Source organism: Macaca nemestrina, chromosome 12 (genome assembly GCF_043159975.1).
Source record: "Macaca nemestrina isolate mMacNem1 chromosome 12, mMacNem.hap1, whole genome shotgun sequence".
Classification (NCBI taxonomy): Eukaryota; Metazoa; Chordata; class Mammalia; order Primates; family Cercopithecidae; genus Macaca; species Macaca nemestrina.
The window spans coordinates 109,333,256-109,339,366 of record NC_092136.1 but is presented as its reverse complement, the minus strand read 5'-3'; positions in this window follow the sequence as shown (position 1 = coordinate 109,339,366).

The window sequence follows — 6,111 nt, the reverse complement described above, 5'->3', positions numbered from 1 at the left end:
AAAAAAAACAAAACAAAACAGGTTTTCAGGTACTAGAGAGGAAGGAACTTTACAATCCTACTTATAATAGATTCCTATAAGACAAGAGCCAGTATATTCTAGATTCTATTGCTCCACCACTAGCAAGAAATACTACAGGTATTTTTTAGCAAGAAATACCTATGGTATACACCTATAGTATTTCTTGCTAAAAAAAAATCCAGAAAAATAAATTGTTCTCTGAACAGCAATATATACTCTACACTGAAGTAATTTTGTTCCTGGGAACTTTTAATACACTGAGTTGATTGTACTGGGTGGTCTAATAAAGTTGCAGATTAAAATGACAAACTGTTGAGTACTGAGTCTGTGAACACAGGGTTATTTTCAGTGGTGACAGGGATTCAGACTCTCTCTAAGGCAAGCTTTGAAAATTGCTTAGTAATTCTGCCTTTTCTTTCCAGACAAGGAAAAGTAAAGGAAAGAAGAAGAGGCTGTTACATTTCTTCTTTCCCAGCAGAAGACTACAGCCCTGAATATCGTCCCTTCTATAAGCTTATAGGCTGCCTTAACTCCGAGAGACCAAAGAATAAGGAAGAACAGAACTATCCAGCCCCTGGTCTGGGCAGTGGGAAATAGGGGAAGATGAATGGGCTCAGATCACTGGGGTAATTAAAGGAACAAGACATAAATACGAGACAACCCTCTCTTCTTTGGGTGTCTATTCCTGTCCTCAGCTTCAGAGGCCCTCTGAGCTAGTCTCTACCGTGGAGACCCTGGAAAAGTAAGGAAAAACCGCACATCATCTTCAGGCCTTGCTTCCCGTGTATTCTGAATGACTCTACCATATAAATGGAACTAAGGCCCATGATTAGCCGTAGTCTGCAGTGCACACTGCAAACAAACACTCCACCGTCCTCTGTCCAGCTCACCTGACACATAAGACCGAAACTCTTGACACCTCTAAAGCAAGCATTTGATACTCTGTGAAGAACACCAATTTGATCTGATAGAAGGGTATCAGCTTCTGTACCAATGTTCTCCATTGTATTGTATTTTACTGCAGTACAACTCAACTAGATATATGGCATATGTGTGTGTGCACACGTGTGCACGTGCACATATATACCTACCATGTGCTAAGTATTATGAGGGATACCGAATATTTAAGAATGATTCCAGCCTTGCAGGCACTCATAGTCTATTAAGAAAATGAGACAAGTATTCAACAACATTTGAATCCAGATGGAAGTTAGGTGCAAAAAGAGAGAGAGCTGCACAGCACAATACATGTAGTAGGGGCTGGGGGAGAAACATATCAAGGGAAGGAAGAGAGAGTGCATCCAGCACCCTCATTTTCACTCCATGGGCCAAGACAGGGTTTCTCAAGCTCAGTATTTCTGACAGTTTGGCGGAATAATTCCTTGTTATGGGGGCTGTCCTGTGTATTGTAGGGTGTCTAACAGCATCCATGGCCTCTACCCACTACATACTAGTAGCACTACCCCCTGCTCCCAATCATGATAATCAAAAATGTCTTCAGACATTGCTAAACGTCCTTTAGAGAGCAAAATCACCCCTAGTTGAGAACCACTTGACCGAAACTATTCCTTTGTAAGAATATAATTGAATCTATGTACCCAAAGATATTTCCACTTATTTGAACACCATCCAGGCAGTAGTTTTTCATAAATCTTCTCCACCCACCCTTTCCTGCCTAGGTTAAGTGCAGAGTGATGTTGCAAGATTAACTGAGATAGGGGTGGGGGTGAGGGGGTGTTTTTTCATTTTGTAAGAAACCAGTTTAACATCTGGTCAAAACACGCATGTTAGCACTGACGCTATGTATTATACCACGTATTGTGTCAGATTTTATGGATTTATTTCTCCAGCTGTTGGGGCTGCTCCTGAAAGACAGCTCTCAGCTGTTCTCTCTTTGGGGACGGCCTTGGCCAGAGATATCTGCCTTACCCAAGGTCGTTCCTCGTTACAGGGGCATCCTGAACCCAATCATGGTGGGGATATAAAAGGCGCACGGGCTGCCTGAATAAGATGCTGATGTGGTGGTCACTGGAGCCTTGGGACCTGTGCAAGAAAAGAGGCACTAGAAGGAAGCATGGTGCCAGGAATTACACTGATTTATTTTATAATTCTGCATAGGACTGGGCCTGCTGCTGCTGGAAATGGAAATTTCACATACATTGCACTGACCTCCTTTCCTAACCATATCTTGAAAGGAGCCTTCTATTTGGGCTAAGAGGTGAAAATAAGGAGGACAAAGGTCAAAGAAGGGCCGGCTATTTAGGGTAGTCAGAGAGAGAACATATGAAACATTTCAGCTAAAATTGGACAGAAAGAAGCAGCAGTTAAAAGTCACTCTGTAGGAAATTAGACCAGAAGCTGGACTTAAAAGCCCCAGCCTTGCCTCTGTGGAGTGTCACCTTTCTGATCCTTTCTGAGCAAAAAGGAGAACAGTGAGTTTTCTCTCAGAGATGGCCAGGAACCAGGAGTGGGTGTTGTGTGCGATGTTGATTCATGCTCAGGATAAAGGCCTGTGCCCTTGGCCAAGACAAGTGATGGGTCAGGGTGGGAAAGAACTGCTCCACATCCGTAGACTTGTATCTCTAATAATTTTTACACTCACTGGGATTCAAACCTTTGCTTGGAGGGATCATCGTGTCCCTTACTTTGTTTAGAGTACCTATCTGCTGAGCCAACATTTTGGAACATCAGGTTGAGGGTGTTGACATGAAACAGGGCTGAGAATGAACACAGAGTCCCAGAAACCCAGCTCCTGGAAAGAAAACTTCATCGTGCCCTGTGAGAATCAGTGCCTGGGCACAGGAACTGTGCCTTATACATTGTTGCAGGTCGGGTTCCTGGGGAAGCAGACTCTGAGACAGGGATTAGCATTCAGGGTGTTCCTTACAGAATACTTTTTTAACATCAACAGCCGTAAAAGGGAAAGGATGGAAGCTGGCTTGGGCAGATGGGGACGTTAAGAGAGTTCCCATGTGGAGCTCTGGAGCTGGCATGGTCCTGCAGTTGATATGAGTTGGAAGAATGAGTCCATCTTCTGGTCTAATTTCCTACAGAGTGAGTTAACTGCTGCTTCGTTCTGCCCAACCTTTAGCTAAAGTGTTTCATATGTTCTCTCTCTGACTACCTTAAATAACTGGCCCTTCTTTGTCCTTTTTTCCTCCTTATTTTCACCTCTTAGCCCCAATAGAAGGCTTCTTTCAGGATCTGGTTAGGAAAGGAGGTCAGTGCAATGTACATGAAACATATTTCTAGCAGAAGCAGGTTCAGTCCTATGCAGAATTATAAAATAAATCAGCGTAATCCCTGGCCCTAAGCTCCCTTCTAGTGACTCTTCTCTTGCCCAAGTCCCAAGGCTCTGGTGACCACCACATCAGCACCTTATTCAGGTAAACTCTCACACCCTCTGCACTTTCCTGCCTCTCTTTTGCCCATTAAAATCTTCCTCCTTTTGCCCCATTTACTTGGCCCCTGGTAGGCTGCTGGAGGGCTATTTACACATGCACTTGGCTGTGGTGTGACTAGATCACAGTGTTTTTATATGTTATTCCTCCCACAGGGCATTTGTGTTTTCATGTCAATCTCCAAGAATGTAGGGACAAGTAGTGTTAGGGTCTCATGAAACAAGGAAGGGCCATTTGTGAGCAAAGTAAACTTTTTCCATTCTGTAAATCATGTTGACAGGACCGTTTCCCTCACTCATGACTCTGACCCACATACTCCAACCAACCTGAGCAAGGAGAGAAGGACCTCTTCTCTCCCATCACTGCATGGCAGAGCAAACGGGCTAACCAATGCTTCCATTCCCATGCATGGGACAAAGTTGCTGAACAGCCAACTCCACCAAGCTAACAAAGTGATGAATTCATTTCATGGAAATAAAATTTGACTGATTTGATGAAGCTGACAGGTTTGTTTTCGTACTGTTGGAAAAGAAACTAACTTACCTTTTTTCTTTTCCCTTTTGTTTTCTACATTTACTTCTAAAAGACCTACTCAGCATACACTATGAGGCTTAATTAAAATAAGCTCATAACAAATCAGTTGCAGACAATACAAGAGCCCAAAGTTTCCCCAGGGTGACAGAGGGTTTGGCCTCGCACGTCACCCCTGCCATTCACACCTCAAATCTTCCCAAAGCTGTGCTTGGCAAGGACTCCAGGACATATGAAATCCAAAGGAACAATTGAGGAGATGCAGGACTGAGAAAGGAAGAGACAAACATATTTATCGGTCTCACAGAGAATTGTACTCAGTGAACCAAAATGAACCTGACAGAAAACAAAGGAAGAAAAGTCTACAGCCAGAATTGCGAAGACCCAACAGTGGGGTCCCAAGCAGAATTGACACCCACGTAGTCCCTTTGAAAATAGGCGTTGGAAAGATCTTTCCAGGATTGCAGGTCACATGCTAGCTCCCATCTACCCTCAGTCATCTCTAAAAGGACAAATGCAAGTTTCCACAAGTCTAATTAATGTGATGTGGCAGCTTTGCCTGCAAAATAAACACTGATCCCTAGAATATCAGTTAGTGAAAGACACCTGGGTCACCTTGCTTGGTAGTGTTCAAGTTTGTTTTCCACATTAAATCTTTTGGTTTTTCTCAAACAATAATTGTAACAAACACACATATAGCTGATCTAATTGGAGCCAGAATGAAGCAATCAACACGCTTAATATAACTTCCACCTCCTCATTCCAAAATTGCTTTTTCCCTTTCTTTTTTTTTTCATTTAGTTCTAATGGTGTATCTATTCAGTGCTCACCATAAGTCTTTTGCCAAAATTTTTCTGGCCATCTCTTAGTTGTTTGTAGTACGTTTCTTAAGAAGGATTCATGAATCGATTTCTGCCTAAGTTCTTTCAAAACTATTTCCCTGTAGTCTGTATATTTGAAGCCTAATCACTCCTCTGTGAACCTTTTTGCACATTTGCTCATCACCTGCCCTGGTGCAGGTGACTATTATCTGGCCCTAGTCCTGTTGGAGCTAAATTCTTTTCACAGCAGCACCAGCTTAAGTTTTAACATCTGTACTTTTAGGTTTGGTTTCTTCGCTAAGGGGATGTGTTGTACAAGTTCTTCCTGAAGTCTGCTGCCATTTGGTGCCCTGGGTACCTTGGCAGTTCTTGCCCAACTCCCCGCCACACTTGACCCAGCTTCCCTCACAGCTCTGCCTCATAGATGCTTTTGGCTGCCATTATGCACTATTTGGAGCTTCCAGACTTACATGCCCCCTGGTTTCACTGAAAATAAAGTTTGGGTATATTACATATTAAATATTTTATTTAATTATCTTTGTTTGGTTTTATTCCCTGAAGAAGAAAGGAATGGAGTCTAAGCTAACCTACCATGTTTGTACTGGAAGTTCTGCCAACAGCCTTTAAGGAGGCCTGGTAAGAGACCTTTGCCCACAAGAGCACTCTGCATTGGATTACAATGACCCAAATCAATAAACTCTTCTCTTGGAAGGTATGAATGTTAGCTACACAGAGGAGGAGAGTCAGTCATTCAGTGGAGCAAAATGTCAAAGCAAGGGAAAGAGACTTGGAGAGAGAAGTGCTGACTTGACAGAAAATGAGCTGCCAGAGGCACATTCTATTTCAAAAAACCTACTCTAATTCTTTGTACGGTCTTACCTACTGCAATAAATTCTTCAGCTATCTTGCCTTCTCAAATTATTTCATAAAAACACATCACTGTGGCTCAGAACCTGAATGAATGTATCAAACTCAGCATCCACAGCCCTATAGTAACTGGATTTTATTCCTACTTCTCTAAGTAGTTTGCGCTTGCTTCCTTGGTTTCCTCCTCCAGTTTTCTTTAATAGAAGGTAATGGATATTCTATCCTCAGTCCTTGGTAGCCTTTTCAGTTTGCATATGTTTCAACTCAGGCAAATGACTCAATACTTGATCCCAGTTCCTGCTTCTCTTCCATCGTTTATTTGCAATCCACATTGCCTACTGCAACTCACCAGTAAGGTCTTCCCAGTAAACCCAACTGTAACCAAAGTTAAATCCATTATTTCCTTACTTGATATCCCAGCCTAACTTTGGTGTCTATTCTGATTATTTTATTTCCCCTGACTCTCAAAC